Consider the following 20776-nt stretch of genomic DNA (forward strand, 5'->3'; position numbering starts at 1 on the left):
CGCCGAACGCTGTATGTGCGAGTGAAAGGGCGCGAGGGACGCGCGCTTTCACGGGGAGTGAACGCACGGCGGAGAACAAACGTGCGTTCTGCGCCGTGCTCCCTTAAAGGCTGCAGAAGTAGGCGTCTCTTTCCTCCTTTACAATCACCATATATGTAGAGCAAACGCGCCTTCTTCCGACGCGCTAGAGGCCGTGGGGGAGGGGGGGCGCAGGGGGAGGGAAGGGAGGCGACGTTTAGCTGTGGCACCAAGTGCATATTTATATCAGAGGCTCCGGCAACAGTCACCAACGCCGCACGCATTTTGAGCGAACGCGGGCAAAACGCCGATGGCGTCGACAACAGTTCTGCGTGTTGCCGATGCTGCTGCATGTCCAAGTTTATACAGCTGATAAAGCTAATATCATTACTCCGTATAGCTCTCTACAAATTTGCTATCGCAATTGATGCTTCGCCTTTCAGGTGAAACTGCGACAACTTTTTTGCTGAGTCATCTTCACTCCGAACCTATAATTTGCAAAGTCAATTTTGCAAGTCATCCTTATTTCACCAAACTTGGACCATGACTCAGCACTTAATTTTGTTGAGTCATCCTCACTCTGAACCTATATTATGCAGTCGTTTTTGCAAGTCATACTTTATTCACGAACTCGTACCATGACTCAGCACTTTTTTGCTGAGTCATCACTGTCAAACCACAATTTTCAGTAATTTTTGCAGGTCATCATGATTTTTTTGCAAGTCACCCTTCCTATGATTCACCACACTCGAACCGTGACTCGGCGGCCGCATTTCGATGGGGGCGAAATGCGAAAACACCCGTGTACTTAGATTTAGGTGCACGTTAAAGAACCCCAGGTGGTCCAATTTCCGGAGTCCCCCACTACGGCGTGCCTCATAATCAGAATTGGTTTTGGCACGTAAAACCCCATAATTTAATTTTAATTTTTGAACCGTGACTCGGCACTTTCTTTTGCTGAGTCACTCTCACTGGGACCCTCAAATCTCACATATATATTTTTCGCAAGTCACTCCCCCACTTCATAAGCCCTTCATTCGCTCTTGATTCATACTTGATTCACTCTTGATTCACCCTATCACTGCTTGGTTCACCTTCATTCACTCTATCATCTCCGTTTTACTTACATCACACTTGGTTTGCTCTATTGCTCCAAATTTCCAATCTTCATCACTCTCTTTATTTACCCTATCAGCCACTTGATTCACTCTTAATTCACACTCATTTACTCTTCACTATCTGAGCTATTCTATCTTACCATTCTCTTTCGTTAGACTCCTATCACTCAGCTAAACCTCTTTAATTCACCATCCATTCACTCTAAATTCACCATCATTCCACTGTTAATTCACCACTCTGTATACCCATTTTTTATCATTATCGTTACCACCAATACCCATTACTATCATTAATTCTCGGTTCTTAGCCACATTACGAGTTTCTCGATGCATTTTTCAGCTTTGACATGCTAACTATCATAATTTAATGAATATCATGATCATTTATCGATATTTATATTCCTCGTGTTTACCTGTCAATTGATATATAATTCTATTGGGTTTGTAATGTTCTTATTGAGCTTTTTCAAGGTCACCTCAAACGAGACATGTAAGGCTTTCGCCTGAATAATACCTTGAGCGTCTTCAATCATAGGCGTAATCGAGGTCTAAAGTACGAAAAGCACCGCTGTTTCAGAGGAACTTATTTCCACACTACCACTTTCTCGCTGTGGAGACGAACCTTCCACTGCAACACTGCTTGGAAGCCATAAGAAGGAACCTCCTCATCTGTAATAAGTAGTATTCTCTATTTCGATCAACGCCTTCTTTAGCGCTCGCGACAATTGTTGAGCTTAAGCAGCATTCCTAACAAGTTTAATATGCAGCATGTTTCTTTTTACTTAAACATGACAGGGTTCTTGTTGGAGGACAACACATGTAAAATAGTAGGAAATATCGTGAACTGTTTTTAGCTTCCGAAAAGTATAGAGATTTACATTTTTTCAGCGACGCTGTATATGGCTAGGCGAAACCAAAATCCGTCAGTCCGATGTGCGCAGAAACTATCATTATCGGCAATGGCTCGAGCGTCGTCGTCTTTCATAGCTGCCTCCGTTGCCGCTCATCAGTTCAGCGTGAGTGAGTGAGTGAGTGAGTGAGTGAGTGAGTGAGTGAGTGAGTGAGTGAGTGAGTGAGTGAGTGAGTGAGTGAGTGAGTGAGTGAGTGAGTGAGTGAGTAGTAAACTTTAATGAGGTCCTGAAGAAGAAACCAAGTGAGAGAATGGGGAGAGATACCTTTGACGCTTCGGAGAATGCAGAGGGCCTGAGGGGATACCATCCCGGTTTGGTAGGCCTTAATGGCCGCCTTGGAATCACTATTGTTACGTGTAACTGATGCTCAAGGCTATTTACGATTTATTCACAGGGAAGCTAGCGGAGGCCAAAATGGCGACGCTATATCAAGCGGGAACACGTCGTCTTCCTTCTCCTCGGTGCCGCCACACTGTGGCGGCTGTTCCGTATCATCACCCCCGGCAGTAGAAGCACCATGTCACTTGCAGCTGACGATGACGCTGAGAGGTCGGCGGGGATGCTTTCATACGTGACATCGGTCACATGTCGCACCACACGGTGGATAGGTGACCAGAGAAGCACCAGAGCACCCGGAGAAAAGAGCACGTCGCGATGGTGGCAATCATAGAGGCGCCTCTGATGCTCCTGTGAGGCCTCGAGACGGGTGCGGGTGAGCTGGCGCGCGTGGTCGGCGTGTGCGATCGCGTCGCGGGCGTGTTCAGTGGCTGCACGTGGAGAGTACTTCTCTGCGACCATCGAGCATAGCCAGCGCGATTGCAACCCATTCGGCTACCACGAGTTCGAAGTGCGTACTACAGTAGCGCAGCAAGTGATCCTGGAATTCAGAATGTCACTTCTCTTCTGTTGTCGCAATGGGGAGGTCGCGTTTACCGGGGTATGAGCCATTGCTTAAGGAGTTATGAGCCATTCATCTTCTTCTTCTTCTTTCTGGAGTTTTACGTGCCAAAACTAGTTCCGATTAAGAGGCACGATGTAGTGGAGGGCTCCGGATTAATTCTGATCACCTGGGGTTCTTTAACGTGCACTACAACACAAGCACACGGGTGTTTTTGCATATCGCTTTCCATCGAAATGCGGCCGCCGCGGCCGATGAGCCATTCATTGTCTCACGCGACGGACAGATTTAACTTTGAGCCAATTTAATTTCGAAGAATCGCAACCGGCAATGCGACAACGGAGGACTGTAGGCTTGCCGTCAGTGACGTCCTTCTCTCCGTCGCAGCAGAACGTGTATGTAACCTCATTAAGAAACACAAGGACGTAACCAATTATTCAGGAAGACTTTAATGAACCGTCAGGTTTCACCCAGTGATAAAGACCGGGGCCGCACGTTTCGGCTTCACTGGTACAGAGTGCTTGGGAGGGTGATTTTTTTAGGGGCGAAGCACCTTAGGGACGAGGCTTGTCCGTCCGTCCACGATGTCCGTGCTCTTGCGTGGGCCGATCCCGGAGGTGGTGCACAGCAACGCCAAAAAAAAGTGCCTAATTTCGAGATCCCATACTAACGACAGCACACGTCCTTTGCTTTACCGAATATATATATATATATATATATATATATATATATGTGTGTGTGTGTGTGTGTGTGTGTGTGTGTGTGTGTGTGTGTGTGTGTGTGTGTGTGTGTGTGTGTGTGTGTGTGTGTGTGTGTGTGTGTGTGTGTGTGTGTGTGTGTGCACCAGGGCAACGTGCATAGACCTTGTCTTTACCAACTTCAGGCTAGATCCCATCGAAGAACCATTGGCTCTACATTACACGGACCACAACGCAGTGATAACAAAGAAAACGGAATACAGAACTCAACACGACATACGAGTTATGACAAATAAAACATTGTATATACTGTACACACGCGTTGCCACTCATTTACATGCGCGAGTGGACAATGTCACGGGTGATTTACGGTAAGAACGGTCCCCGGTGCTTCGCCCACTCGTCATGATTCACTTTGTGGAGATGCGTGGATTTTTAAATGTGAAGCATTTCTTGGCGAACATTTGCCACTTTGACAGTATCTATCTATCTATCTATCTATCTATCTATCTATCTATCTATCTATCTATCTATCTATCTATCTATCTATCTATCTATCTATCTATCTATCTATCTATCTATCTAGCCACCTACGTCTTGGCGCTCTTGTGGTCGTATCGTTAACTTGGTATTTACCAATATTGGCACACTATTACAACTGTGTATGATGAACATAAATGATATGTCATATCATGAATATCATGACATGTGTGTCAGATAGGTGATGAAACAGCTGCCTACATCTTGGTGCTTTCATGGTCGTTTCGTTAACTTGGTAGGTACCAAAGTGGGCATAGTATGAGAACAGTGTATGACGAACATAAATGATAGGTCATGACATGAATTTCATGTCATGCGTGTCATGTAGATCATAAAACAGCCGCCTAAAATGACAATGACCCAGCGATAAAAACATTAACGCTCAAAAACCACTGTATGGGTTCGGACGTGGGTACTAAGTGAAGGCAACTACTAAGTGAAGTAAAGGATGATGCTAGAAGTCATAGTCATGAGCATGACTCAGCAAAAATGACAATGACTTAGCGAAAAAAGATTAACACTCAAAAACCACTCAAATGTGTTCTAAGGTTGGTACTAAGGGAAGGAAACAGTAAAGGATAATGGTAGAAGTAATAGTCATGAGCATGACTGAGCAAAAATGACAATGACTCAGCGATATAAGAATACACTCAAAAACCAATGGAATGGGTTCGTATGTGGTACTAAGTGAAGTAAAAGGCTAAAGGTTGATGGTCGAAGTGAAAGTCATGAGCATGACTAAGGCTTTCGCCTTAAGTTCTCTTACGTGTAGCTAAGGTACTCCTGAGGACTCATGACATGAACGTCATGACATGCGTGTCATGTAGGTCATGAAACAGCCACCTACGTATTAATTGGTGCTGTCATGGTCACTTCGTTAACTTGGTAGGCTCTCCGCATACCGTTTCGCATAACATCGATTCCCACAGGACGTGGGATCTGCCGGCTTTTATTGCGATAGCAATTATATGGACACTCCAAAGCAGATTTCTGCCGTCGACGTCGCCGTCGCCGTCGCCGTGAGGTTCCGTATGACGTCAATGGAGATGAAATCGTCGCCGCGCGCCGCCGAACGCTGTATGTGCGAGTGAAAGGGCGCGAGGGACGCGCGCTTTCACGGGGAGTGAACGCACGGCGGAGAACAAACGCGCGTTCTGTGCCGTGCTCCCTTAAGGGCTGCAGAAGTAGGCGTCTCTTTCCTCCTTTACCATCACCATATATGTAGAGCAAACGCGCCTTCTTCTGACGCACGAAAGGCCGTGGGGGGGGAGGGGGAGGGAAGGGAGGCGACGTTTAGCTGCGGCACCAAGTGCCTATTTATATCAGAGGCTCCGGCAGCAGTCACCAACGCCGCACGCATTTTGTGCGAACGCGGGCAAAACGCCGACGGCGTCGACAACAGTTCTGCGTGTTGCCGGTGCTGCTGCATGTCCAAGTTTATACAGCTGATAAAGCTACTATCATTACTCCGTATAGCTCTCTACAAATTTGCTATCGCAATTGATGCTTCGCCTTTCAGGTGAATTTTAACTCAAAACCACTCAAACCGGTTCTGACGTAGGTATGTTGCCTCCAAAAAGAAAACAGTCATGATTAAGTAAAAAGAAACATGCTTAATGTTGAACGTGATAGGAATGTTATTTAAACTTAACAATTGTCGCGAGCGCTAAAGAAAACTTTTATCAAAACAGAAAGTATTACTTAGAGCAGGTGAGGGGGTTCCTTGTTATGGCATCCAAGCATTGTTGCCTTTGAGAAATCGGCTCCAAAGCAATACGACCCTTTCGACTATTTTCATATAATGTATATTGAAGAATGTTTCAACAGCGAATCTGTTTAAGCCACCAGTAATTTGTGGTTCGTTGTTGCGTATCAAGGAAATAAGTGTGCGGGAAGCCAACCAAGTTAAAGAAACGACCATGCGAGCACCAAGACGTAGGCGGCTCTTTCATGACCTACATGACACATGATGTCATCATAATCATGTCATGAGTACTCAGGAGTCCCTTTAGCTACACCTAAGAGACCTTAGGGCGAAAGCCTTAGTCACACTCATGACTATGACTTCTACCACCATCATTTAATGCTTCCTTCACTTAGTACCAAGGTCAGAACCCATTTCAGTGGGTTTTGGGTACTATATTTTTTTCGCTGATTCATTGTCATTTTTGCTGAGTCATGTACTATGACTTCTACAACCATCCTTTAGTGTTTCCTTCACTTAGTATCCACGTCCGCAACCATTTCAGTGGTTTTTGTGTTAATCTTCTATCTCTGAGTCATTGTCATTTTTGTTGTGCCATGCTCATGACTATGACTTCAGATCAAATCAAATCAAATAAATCTTTATTTTCTAGTAAAAGAAACAGAAACTGGATGGTCATTTTGGGCTAAAAGCTACGAGAGTAGCTTGACGGGGCCCAAAAGACCTTACATAGCAACATCAACTTGGCACATGATGAAACACTGTAGAAGATATGTATATACATATATCTGCGGCAAAAAAATAAGAGTCATGACTGCAATATCGATAACTGTGTCATAGTGCACCGTAGTCATGACAGCAAATGCTTATAAGCAGAAGAAAAAGAAACATGCGTTTCTGCAAAAAAAAAAAAACATTTGGACACTAAGAAAAAAAGATTTTACAAAAAAAAAAAACGAAAAGCGCATGGAAAGAAAAAGAGACAACGGAAAAAATATTATAACTGAAAAAAAAAAACATCATAACTGAACAAAAATGTAGCCTGAGTTGCTTCTACCACCATCCTTTATTGTTTCATTCCCTTAGTGCCCACGTCCGAACCAATTCCTGTGGTTTTTGGCTGTTAATGTATTTTCGCTGAGTCATGGTCATTTTTGCTGAGTCATGTTCATGACTGACTTCTACCATCATCCTTTAATGCTTCCTTCACTTAGTACCCAAGTCAGAACCTATTTCAGTGGTTTTTGGGTGTTAATCTTTTTTCGCTGAGTCATTGTAATTTTTGCTGAGTCATGCTCATGACTATGACTTCTACCAGCATCCTGTAGTGTTTCCTTCACTTAGTACGCACGTCCGAACCCATTTCAGTGGTTTTTGAGCTTGAAATTGCTAGGCGCCGATATCGCGGTGGTCGGCGCATTGCCGTGGGAGTATTAGCTCGAATCGCAGTGGAGCTGGAATGGGCTGTTTCTTCTTCATCTTATCGCGAAAGGGAAGCTGAGAACAACAAAAGCAAGAAAGAAACAAGAAATCATAATAAAAGAAAAATAAAGAAATGAAGACATAAATAAAAGAGAAGAGAAAGGCTGTGACTCCCGTGAAAGAAATCATCGCGGAGAGAAGGGTGCACATTCGACTTACTCGGCCATTAACGAAACAATCTACCAATGGCGGCTGACGCTGACGTCACGGGCGTCCGTGTACCGAGGTCACCTTTAGGAGAGCGCCGAACACCACTGCGTAAACACCGAGCTCAATTCCGGTGACGTCTACAGGGAAGAAAAAGCAAGCGCCTTCCTGCGTATGCAGATAGACATACCTTCCGGCTTTAATCACTATTCATTCACTTCCATGGAGCGACGACGCACGCTTTGTCCTTAGCCGCTGCTCAAAAGTAATCTTCTTAGTGGACCGCTCACGTATATACCGCAGCGGCAAAGGTCTAACTCGGCGGGTCAGGTGCGTTGTATTGCAATTTTTCTGGTGAAACTTCCCTTAAGGTTTTAGTTTTTCTCAGCTGCTTCCAGAAACGTCCAGGCGTATCGCGAGTTCACGAGCAAGAAAGCCATTTCAAGAATGCATGCAGGCATCTAATCGCGGCTGTGTATTTTGTGGCCTCCGCCTTTGCGATCCCTCCGAGCCGACCCCCGCTGTCAGATTGGCCTTGCGAGGCCGTATCTGACGAAACGAGCCTTTGTCTCGGCGGTCGCCTGTCCTCGGCGAGCGCGGCTTGTTTTGAGGCCAAGTTCAAACTGATACATAGCCGCGCGCGTGACAACTGCCCCGTGCGCGACCAACGAAGCGATGGGAACGTTTCTCTATCTGTATAGCAACGTCTGCGCCCACTTTACTATCATTATTAACTAAATGAGTTTCTGTGGACTTTGTTATTGTTTGTGCTTGCTCTTGCTCCTTATTCTATGGGGATTACCCACTACAGAGAGGGGGGAGGCGGTGGGGGCTGGTCAAAAAGGCGGTCGTGAAAAAGAAAGAAAGAAAGAAAGAAAGAAAGAAAGAAAGAAAGAAAGAAAGAAAGAAAGAAAGAAAGAAAGAAAGAAAGAAAGAAAGAAAGAAAGAAAGAAAGAAAGAAAGAAAGAAAGAAAGAAAGAAACGAGGAGACAGGGCGTGCAGGAACCTAAAAGAGAAAGTAGCAATTGGTAAGGTACGGGACTAAATTGTCAAAGGGGTACTCACATGACATTTCTGTCTTTCATATTTCGCTTTAAAGGAAGGTCTTCAACCTTGAAATCCTAGAAAAAAGAAAGAAGGAACTGTTCTGCCTCGGAGATGTGTAAAAATTTCCCATAACCGCTTTTCTACTGACCATTGTGATTTCGTTCCTCAGGAGGTGTGACGACGCCATGACGAAGAAGGGGGTCACGTGGGAGCAAGACACCGAGATGTATTATGCTTTTGCTCAGGCTCTCGTGGTCGTCCGCTGTGCTCCTACGTCGGGCCGCGCAACAAGCAGCAGCGTAGTAGTTTACCACTGCTGTTATGACGACAGCGTCAGATGACTGTATCGTTATGACGACAACACACTACATTTTCCCCGCCGTGTCGTCACAACGCAGACGTATCGATAACGCAGTTTAAGCCTCTATATTTAATGAAGAGTGCTTCCAATATCATCGGCGGAAGCATCTATAAAGGGGCTGTTGCGTTACTTTAGATACAGGGTGTTTTAGCGAACTCTTTCAAAATTTTTTAAAGGTTGCATGTGCCAGAAGCCACAATTCTGGTTAATGAGCTGGTCTACTCGAAGAGGCGGACATTACTTGCACAAGCAATTGAAATGCATAAAGCGACGTTTTGTTATACAAAGTAACTATATATATATATATATATATATATATATATCTTCCAGTATCTCACGCGCTACTACATTTTTGCTCCTTACTGAACTCTGTATCTTTACAGAACACGGCCCACATCTTACACAGAGACATCCACTCTTAAGTATGAAGCATCATCATCATCCGCATATATTTATGTCCACTGCAGGTCGAAGGCCTCTCCCTGCGATCTCCAATTACCCCTGTCTTGCGCTAGCTGAATCCAACTTGCGCCTGCAACTTTCCTAACTTCATCACTCCACCTAGTTTTCTGCCGTCCTTGACTGCGCTTCCCTTCTCTTGGTATTTATTCTGTAACTCTAATGGTCCACCGGTTATCCATCCTACGCATTACCTGGCCTGCCCAGCTCCGTTTCTTCCGCTTAATGTCAGCTAGAATATCGGCTATCCCCGTTTGTTCTCTGATCCACACCGCTCTCTCCCTGTCTCTTAACGTTAGGCCTAAAATTTTTCGTTCCATTGCTCTTTGTGCGGTCCTTCACTTCTTCTCGAGCTGCTTTGTTGACCTCCAAGTTTCTGCCCATATGTTAGCACCGGTAGAATGCAATGATTGTGCACTTTTCTTTTCAACGCCAGTGGTAAGCTCCCAGTCAGGATTTGGTAACGCCTGCCGTATGCACTCCAACCCAATCCAATTTCAGAACAATAAAATTGGGTTGGAAATATGAAGCATCACTATTCTTAATTTATGGTTTGTTCTTGGGCTGTTCGACCGCCCAGAGCTGACGGGCGAGGAGAGTTCGGGGACCCCAGGCTGCAATGGGACATCGTCCTGATGCGTCGCTAAACGGCAGCTCACTTCGAGACGACAACAGCCGCAGCACTGCGTAGAAGCGCTAACTACTGCGAATGCCCGTCTACTGACCCTAGCAAGCTGACCGTCACGGAGAGGCCACTAATTCTTGCAAGCGGCCAACGTCGAGAACTTCCGTGGGAACGGCGTCGACATTTCGTTCCCAAATTGCCAGCCTCGTATGCGGGGGCGATCGCGCAACGTTGGAGGCGGAGTCCAGCGGAAAGGTGCGATTTCATGGGCGGTATCTTTCGAACGATTCGACGATTGTGATTGGCCGAGAAGAAGGACATTAAATTCGCTCGTCGAGTGAAAGGGGGAAACGAAAGGGATAAAAAGTCGGAGCTTGAGTGTTGCGAGGACGCTCGGACATGCAAAAACTTTAGCACGTAGACGGCTCCAAGAATCACGGAGCCCTTCGTGTAAGCTATCATGTACATTTGTAGGTAATACCCTCTCCTCATCTCTTGGAGGCCGCTTTTAGACCTGTCTCTCTCCCGGCACCTGGCACGGCATCACCCACGGAACCTTCATGGCCGCTCGGACCACCCCACTTCACACAGTGGTCAGAAATCAATTCGAATACCCACCCCAACACACTATATATAAGCATATTACTTTTATGGGTGCACAAAGGGTGCCTGGCTTCTCCCATGTGTATCACATTCACCTTTAAGGTGGTTTAGATCGAGTCTTTGATAGGGAAACATAAGGTTCTTAAATGGAAGTATTATTTGCCTCTCGTCCCCACTTTCCGTGCGCTGCTGCTGTGAATTGGCTCGTGTGTGCCGCTGGGTTTCTTGCAACACCACCAGACGGCGCTCGCCTCCACGCATCCCTAAATCTTTATACATCCCGGCCAGCGGCGCGCCGCGGCAGCGTTACACTATTTGTGCGTATGGTACGTGCTGTGCTTACTTTCCTGTACAACAAAAATGCAGGTGCTGGGCTGTGATAGTGTAAACATTACAGTCGTCTATAGCCTGAATAGATCGCTTGGAGCTGGCGTCTCAACAGCGTGCTGGCCACGTATGCAGGAGGAGCGCGTAAACACGCGCCAGCAAAATGGCTGCAAAGCGTGCACTCAACGTCTACGACACCCAGGCCCGAAAGAAGCGTCGCGCGGAACAGAAGCGTCTTTGCTACGCCGCTAAGCGTGGTGGGGATCGCGAATGTATGCTGGCTCGAAGACGTGAGGCAAGGCAACGACGCGTGGCGGCCATGAAAGACGAGGATCGGGTTGAGCACTACGACCGGAAGCGACAAGGACAACAATAATTATAGTCAATCAAAGCAAATAGCGTACAAAGCTTCGCTTACATCGATTCCCACAGTGCGTGGGATCCGCATATTTTGTGCCAAGAATTTAGCCGGCGACTTCACGCCTGGGACACTGATCACGCTGTAACAGGCGGAGCAGAAATCGCAGAGCAGGCAGCCGGCAGCGGACAGACACGGATGGAAACGCGAACCCACCACGACAGCGGTGTTGCTCAAGAGCGGCGCAACAGACCAGTTCTCTTCTGCCCGACCAGAAGAAGGAACCAAGAAGGGACTGCAATGACGTAATAACCCGTAATGGTGCCTGTATTTCACAGACCCTGTGAACGAGGGGCAGACGCTGGACAAAATTCCAAAGCCGACTTATCAGCTTCCGAGAATAATCCCACGAAAGCAAGGACAATTAAGAATGGGCCCTCTGGTGCGCCAGCGAACGCCGGTTGCTGTCCAAAGACCGCGTCAGAGCCCAGAGTTGTCAAAACACAATAAAATATATTCTTCACACAAGGCAGTTTGCACACACACGTGCACACTTAGGCTAGACACTTCACAATACAATTCAGGTGGGCATTCACAAAAACACAGGAAAATAATTTAAGAGTCCAACACGTAAAGTACAAAATGAATAGGAACACTTTGTGTCCAATCGTATTCACCCGTGCTGGTCTTGGAGTCAGGACTGATCTTGGCGTAGCTCGGGGCAAATCCCGAAGAAGGACCTTCTTCCGGGAATGCAGACGGCTCGATCAACTCTTCGACTAGCTTGCTGGGGAATCCCCTTCTTCCGCAGACGGTCAGTTTCCACGTTACATCTCTTCACCGTAGCGGTCTGACCCCTTCTGACTCTCGCACGGCGGTTATATAGCCGTCACTGGCGTTTTCGAACCTTCCTATCGGAGTCGTGCTCTCGTAGCATGGCCAAAGCCTGGGAATCTTCTAGTATTTTCTCGCACCTTCGACTGCCGCCGTCGGAGCGTCGTCGAGGAGGTGGGGAGTCATCCTGTTGGCGCACGCTCACGCTGTAGTAATCTATTCTGTCTCTCGATTCGCCGAGTGAGAAGGTGTCTCGGCGCCCGCGCGCTCTCTCTCTGGCTACCGTCACTTCGTCGATGTTCTAGACGTCTAGACGCCGTTGGTCGCGTCGCCTGTTTGAGGCGTATGTGCTCTCCCCCTCTGTTGAAGTTGCCGCGGGGTCGGCGTGCTCTTTCGCGTGCTCTTTTATGACACTGTACAACGTGACAAACATGCCGCACACGGCCGCTAAATATAGACTGTGCTAAGAGTATATTCTTTCCATCAACGATAAATCATACCCATTACATACACACATAGGAAAAACGGTGAACTGCATTGCTTTGGGGCCAAATTCTCAGTTGCAACACTGCTCGGAAGCCACAACAAAGAACCTCCTCAGGTGCTCTAAGTAATATTCTCTATTTCGATCAGTCATTTCTTTAGCGCTTGCGACAATTGTTATGCTTAAGTAACATTCCTAATAAGTTCAATGTTAAGCATGTTTCTTCTAACTTAATCATGACTGCATTCTTGTTGGAGACAACATATGTAAAATAGTAGGATGATATTGTGAACAGTGTTCCGTTTCTGAAAAGTAGACACCCACATTATCGCTGTACACGGTCCCCTCTTACCTCTACTTCCAGGGGCGGTATTCTGTAAGAGTCTACTTAGTGAACTGTCCATTTCGGCTGTTGCTGTTGCTAGTTAAGCGTCGTGGGGATCGCGAATGTGTATGCTGGCTCGAAGACGTGAGGCAAGGAAACGTAGCGTGGCGACCACGAAAGACGACGAGCGTCGTGAGCAGTACGACCAGAAGAGGCAAGTGGAACAACAACGCGTGGCGGCCATGGAAGACGAGGAGCGTGGTGAGCACCACGACCATTTGTGCCAAGGAAATAGCCGGCGAGTAACAGGCGGAGCAGAAATCGCAGAGCAGGCAGCCGGCATCGGACAGACACGGATGGGAACGCGAACCCACCACGAGAGCGTGGTTGCTCAAACGCCGCGCGACAGACCAGTTCTGTACTGCTCGACCAGAAGAAGTAACCAAGAAGGAACTGCAATGACCCAAGCCGCGTTTACATGAATGCGACAGTATAGTGCATCACATTTCCTAGCGCATCACAAGTAAAGCGATGCGCCGTCGTTTACATGCAGCGCTTCGCCCCTAGTGCGATGGTATCGGCACACGGTGTTGTCGCACATTGAAGGCAGAGCAACGCTTCCAGAGAGACGCTTCCGGCGTCACGCCACGCCGCAGCTCGGCGAACGCAGCAGATCGACAGCAAATTGCATTTCCCATAATTCCTAATGCGATGCGATGGCGTTTACATGCAGTGCGAAAGTCGACTTACTCGCCGCTATCCACCCCTGTGTGGTGCATTAACGCGACGCGGTTTCCTATAGCGCATTAGCCCCGTTCACATGGATGCGATGCGCCAGTCGCCGCATTCATGTAAACGGGCCTCTAGCAGCCCGTAATGACAAACGTGCCACAGACAGCCTCAACACACAGGCTGTGCTAAGTATGTTGTTTCTACTAGGGATAAATCATGACACCCTTAAACGTCTTAAAGCATAGGTGTAAACAATGCATAATATACAAATGCGCCAAGAGAAGTGTATTGTCATGTGTACACTTTCGCTATGCACTGCATGGTGCAACACAATGCAGATAAAGAGAACTTTATTTCAAACAGACATTCATGAAATACATGTGCACTAGTTTGGATTCATGTACAGGAAAACAAACACTAGCGGCACTGGCACATACAATCAAAATGGCACATTATGAAAATAAAAGAACACACTAAGGTGGCATATGAATGCAATTGCGGCTGGTAGCAGCTAATGGCTCCGGAGGCGAGTGCTCAAACGCAACACTGCTTGGAAGCCATAACAAGGAACCACCTCACCTGCTCTAAGTAATATTCTCGATTTTGATCAACGCTTTCTTTAGCGCTTGCGGCAGTTGTTAAGACTAAGTAGCATTCCTAACAAATGCAATATTGAGCATGTTTCCTTTCACTTAATCCTGACTGCATTCTTGTCGGAGGCAAAATATGTCAAATAGTAGGGTGATATGGTAAACAGTGTCTAGTTTCCGAAAAGTATAGACACCTACGTTTCTTTTTTTTTTTTTTTGCGACTTCTTGCGGCAAGTAAACATGGCGACAGCTGCGACAGACGACATCAAAGCTGTATAGAATATACTTTGATCGCCATCAGTGTCAAATGCGCGTGTCAGATCTTTCGGAGCACGCCAGGTGATCAGAACTATAATATACAAAGTTTACACCTACGGGTTTTCTCATCGCAGGTGTAGTTTTGCCGTACTGTATTGTATAGAACAAACATTTATGTTGCCTTGACAGTATAAGTACGGTAGTAGTGTAAAGTATTGTAGACTGCAATGCGGCCTCTCTCATAGCCACCACCGTGGTTACATGTCGTTATATAGTCTACAAGGTAACTTAAAGGGCCAGTTGTGTACACGTGTGTGCAGGAGCAGTTTAGCGCATTTCTACAGCTGCTATTATACGCCAGCGCTGCTAATCTCAATTTTTTTAAACCGAACTTTCGCTCGAAAACAACGATAGAACGTGCGCGCGCGGCCCGCTTTTTCTTGTTCTTTGACTGCGCCATCGGAACGCGACGGCATTGATTACAAAATGGGGGCTCTCGACTTTTAAGGTAATGCGACCCACTGAGCACATGGTGGCCACCCACTGCGTCAGAGCGTCCACGTCGCCGGTGTTATCGGAGCGCAGGTTGCGTGCCAGTGCGCACGTGAAAGCGCTAAGTGTTGTGGCTTTATAGTTCTGCACCCCCACCCCCAATTCCTATCTCTCCTCTTAACTGTACTCTAATGTCGCTGTGAAACAACTCGCACTGATGTCTGTTTTGTTTTCTTTCCATCTCTCTGTTATTCGTGTTACGGTCGAGCAACCAGACGTCAGAGATACCACGCAGCCTATATTGCATCTCATTCTGGATAAACGTACGTACACGTAGGCAACGCCAGGCCCAGTCAAGTTTGCTGAAAAGTAGTGACTTTATGTATGTACAAGTTTTTCTTTCTTTCGTGTAGCCTCCCATTTTTCAACACTAGCTGCCACGTGCCATTCAATGTGCATGCGCCAGCTCCAACATCTCACGGAATGCTAAAAGTACTGAATTTCTTCCAGAAGTCTGACTTTCTAGATTGTTTGTCTCGTTTCATAAAGGGGGGAGGGTGATTCGACATAAAACACGCAGGAGATGTCAGAAAAGGTGACGTGAACAAATTCAAACGGTAGGAATAGCTTGCAAGTTCTCAAGTTATCGCAGTTAAAAATGTAGCGGGCAGCGCAGGAGCAGGGAAAACAAAGCTGTTAGCACCGCATTATACCAGGGCCTTTTCTCCCTTCCCTTGCCGAGTATAGGACGTGGGCGAATGCTTCTACGGCGGCGAACCCCTCGGCTATTAAACAAAGAGCTCTCTCTTTCTTTATCCCTAACTATCTATCCCTCCACATATATATATATATATATATATATATATTATTATATATATATATATGTATATCTGGGCTGGTTGGTGCACTACAGACTGATTCGGCTAACACAACGCAACAGAGACGCTAGACGGGTGTTCTTGTTTTCTTTCGTTCGTCCCTGCGATACGTTGTGCTGCCCCAACCGCAGTCAACAAAGTTATTTAATGCGCCACCCATGCAGACGCGCGATCATCACCCGAGTGTGGCTAACGAGCTCGAAGCAGCGTTCCGCAAGGGCGATACGGCGTGCTGCTGGTCTTATTGCCGTGACGGCCGACTGCGATGGTTCTCGGCGTGGGCATCTTTGCGACGACTGCACGAAGGGTCGTCGCGCAGCGCTCGAGTGCTCGCTGTCGCCGATGGTGGCACGTGACAGCATCTACATACAAGCAGGGAGGGGCGCATCACATTCGCGGAATACGGGATGTGTCGAAACGGGGCGGTGCGCATTAACGCCAGCTTCGGCTGCATGCCGTTCGCCTTCGCGCGCGCGCTGTAATTTTATGTGCTTCCCGATTAGGAGTGGGACATTCGAAGACAGAAGAGGTGAACCCGCCGACCGTCGCAATAGAGACGCACGCCGGTAATGGACAGGTGAAGGTGTGTCTGCCAGCGCGCAGACAGGGGACAAAGTACACGTAATGACCACTCAAACCTTTTTTGGAGAGATGTCTGTGTTTTGACACTACGTAGGGGATTTTGGTTAATGAAGAACAACGTAAACATATTGGTGGATCCAGAGGAAGGCCATGTATGTATGTATGTATGTATGTATGTATGTATGTATGTATGTATGTATGTATGTATGTATGTATGTATGTATGTATGTATGTATGTATGTATGTATGTATGTATGTATGTATGTATGTATGTATGTATGTATGTATGTGTGTATGTATGTATGTATGTATGTATGTATGTATGTATGTATGTATGTATGTATGTATGTATGTATGTATGTATGTATTATCATACCATAATAACGTTCGCACTCACGTGCGCACAGATATTTCTACTTTTTGTCCTTTTCTTTCGCCGTGCGATATACGCGGGGTGGATGGATAGACCGCAGGCTGCCGGGCGAGCGACACCAGCTGCCTCTTCGCGAGCTGCAGTACTCTTCGTCGAGCGCAATCAAGGGAAAGTTACCCAAGCTAAGTTGGACGACATTGAATCTACTAATGACGTGACGCGATGAGCGCAATGATCCGATTCCTCGTACACGTGCAGACGCATGACGAGAATCCGTCTCACGTCAGCGCCTTGACGTCACTAATGCAAAACTCGGTCGGGGAGAGCACTAAAGGGTGATACGCCAAGCGCGTCTGTTAACGATTCGAAGAATACGTATATATGGCGCTGCAACGGTACTTGATTTGCGTAACGAACAAACGGCAGAGAACTCCTCGGCGCGCACGAAGGTATAGGCCTCGTGCGTCGGTGACTATCTGCAACTTGCCAGAAGATGATCTTTGCAGGTTTAAACAAGTCGCGCCAAGTGCAGCAGCGCCAACAGATGCGCTAACGGGGCATGCGGCAAGCACAAAGGGTTGAAGGGTGGTCCAGTCGTCGTTCAAGAACTACCCGACTCCGTCTCAAACTTAGTATAAGATGCAGCGAAGGTTAGGGCTTGTATCAGCTGATCAGTATAAACGAGAGCCAGCTGAGTGTTCCAGAGAAGGGAGAAGGAAGACTCGCCCATTGTATGCTACTAATCCTGCCATGAAGTTTCCGTTCACTCGACGTGTAGCGCGCAGAGCGATCAGATTCCCACAATGGAGGAACCGTTTGTTCTGGTTTTCCCTTTTCTGTTTGGCTGACGCAACACATGGCTTTTGTTGCACGGCACGGAGTCAGTAAGATGGCGCAGTTGTTCATTTCCAATAGAAAGTGGCTCTCAAGCCAAAGGAAAGGGAAAACGATTAAAAAGGGCAGGTAAGCCGCCGAAACGTATAGAGTACAGGAACCTTGCGAGTTTTCATATGGAGCAGTTGGACACAGCGTATCTCGGCATCGCTTTATTTCATACTTCAGTCACATCATATGAATTAGTTTGTCACATATCTCGGACAACATCCCCAAATTTCAGTAAAGTATGTCCTTGTGTCTTTTTATCTCTCGGCACCGAAAGTGTCCAACAACCGTCCTCGGCTACGGCAGCATGCAGACTTGACAGACGTTTCGAAGAGCATTATTTTCGCCGGTAACCTTGGGTGGTTCAAGCTTTAAGTTGGGTGGCCGCGCATATGTACACAATTTTCACCCGCACCATCCGACAGGAGGCTGTATACGGTAATGAGGTCAGCAGGTTTCCATGACGTCACTTCTCTGGACTGCGCATGCGCGCGTGCTCCGTCCGAGCGCGGTGTAACGCTGACGCAACGGCAGCGCGACTCCGACGCCCACCGGGTCCCGTGATCGCAAGATCGCCCCGCGGTGTGCAGTCGGCGTAGTAGCGGGAGCGTACGCGTGCGTGCACGAGGCAGCGACTTCGACGAAACGACGCCACTTCGTCTTCGCGACGCGGCCGGAAATCCCACGCAGCTGTCGACGCGAGGACTGCGCCGGGCCGCGCACCACCCACGATCACCCGCACTCCTTGGGCTCTTCGATTCAGCGGCGGTATCTGGCTTGTGATGACACCGCGCGCGTTGCCCGCAATTTTAGAAGACTCCGGCTTGAACCCGTGTCGGCGGCTACGGCATGCTGACTGCCGGGCACGAGTTTAGGTTGCGGGTTCAATATCAGGGCGCGACGGAAGCATCTGGATGGGGGCATAACGCAAGAACGCTATTTGGGTACTACCTTAAAGGACACCATGTTGTCAAGAAAAGAACCTGAAGCCCTCGACTGGATCGTCTCTCACGAGGCTCGGGGAAAATCGCTGAACAAGATGGTGCAGTAATTAAGCCCAATCGAATCTAATATGTTGGTTAAGGCTGTAAAACTGACTGCACAATTGGTTGTCAACCCAATGTGCAGTTTCAGCACGGTAAGCTCCGTAATTTTTTTTTAGTATGATTTGGCTCTATATAGCGCAACATCGTGCCCAGAGCTTTCGCCACGAACCTGATAAATTTATCTACAAATAAATCTCAATTTAACAAAGCCCTGGTGGGATCCTGGAAATGTTTCGTTGAATCGAGAAATTCGCTGAATAGAAAACGCCGACAACACCAGTGGGAATAAAGTTGTAGATTTTTTTTACTAGAGGAACAAAAGGGTGTAATTTAATGAAGTTGGTGTGAACGGACAATAGTTCGGTAAATCTAGAACTTGGTTGAACCGATAGCTCCTGAAGCACTCATGCGAATAACATGCTATTTATTAAAGAGCAACAACAAAAAATATGTAATTTTAGACTGCCCGCGCACTTATCATAGGCAGCGTGCCCGTTGTATAACGCGTCTTTTGTTTCTTCATGATAGTTGCAAACCTCCAACAGGTCACATGGCGTCCGTCACCTGGAGTGAAATCCGTCGTTATACCCGAATTTCCCAAAAATTACGCTAAAACGAAAACTTTGTTAAACCTGGGTTCGTTACACTCAGGTTTGACTATATTTATTTACTTACCAAGCAACAACAACGTCGACGAAGATGACAATTATGTTAAACGGGAATAACTCCGGTAATAATAATAATAATAATCCCAAGCGTACTTGGATGACGATTCTTCACTGCTATTTTTATAAATCATTGTGGTCCCGTCCGTCACGCTTGACATTGTTTATCGAGCATGCCTCGAACCTGCTCAGGTCATATCGTTCGTATACGAAAACGGACGATAGGCCTGGTGTCCCATGCATTGTTAAAATGTGACATACACGAGTCTTCAAGCTTGACTTCTGAGTCGGTTAGTTACCGCATTTCCTTGTGTGCGACCTGAACGGATGAACGTTCATCGAGTAATCATTTTTATTTTGTTCTGGGCCACATAATCCTCCCGCAGTCTATTTGCTTTTCTCCATAGTCAGATTCGTTCACCTCTCCTCAACTTCGTATTCCGCCCGACCACTCAGGACGTGACTCCACCCTTCTAGCCCGTCTATGGCATGGAGTTAGCGTTTTCAAATGCGTACTCCTTTATTATTGGTATGGCCAATAGCCAACTTTGCGACTTCTTCAGGTGCAGTACGTGAATAAATCGCGCAACGTCGTTGCGAGTGTCCCCGCTTCAACCAGCAAAAAGCGGCCGCTCTCAGCTCTAGACGCTCTAGACAAGCTGGACGAGCGCCCACTCACAGAAAACAAAATTATTGGATACTGGCCCACCTGGCCGTCAGCGCGAGTAGGTATAAGCTCGCTGCTGCGTTTGCCAAGAGTCACTGAATTGTGGCAAACATTGCGACCGTGGAATGTGTGGGGTTTTATGCCTCAGCAGTACATTGACATTGTTTATGACTATGTAGCGCCTTCATAGACTGTACGACAACACAGACTGTTCTACATTGTTCATTCTTTCTTTCGTTGCCTTTCTTTCCTATTTGCTTTCAATCCTTTATACTACCTTTTCCCCTTCCCTTGTACAGGATAGCCAAGCCACATATATCCTCTGGTTACAATTCCCGTCTTTCCTTTGCTTCTATGTATATACTGGGTGATTCATTTAGTTGCACCAAATTTTTAAAAATTGCCTGTGGCAGATAGCACAATTATAATCCTTGATATAAACTACTCGATGAGGTGACCATTACTTCCATAAGAAATCAAAACGCCTAATTGATCTATTAACATAATTACGCTAATTAACTTTTAAAATATTTATTTGACGGTACATCTTTCAATCTAAGAATTATAGCCGCTGAGTTCGCAAGGCGATACACTTAGAACGAATTCTCAGGACTGAACTAGTTTCGAGATATTAATTTTCAAAGTGTCCGACGAGTTGCTTCCGCCCCCA

This window comes from Dermacentor silvarum, chromosome 3 (assembly GCF_013339745.2).
Source record: "Dermacentor silvarum isolate Dsil-2018 chromosome 3, BIME_Dsil_1.4, whole genome shotgun sequence".
NCBI lineage: Eukaryota > Metazoa > Arthropoda > Arachnida > Ixodida > Ixodidae > Dermacentor > Dermacentor silvarum.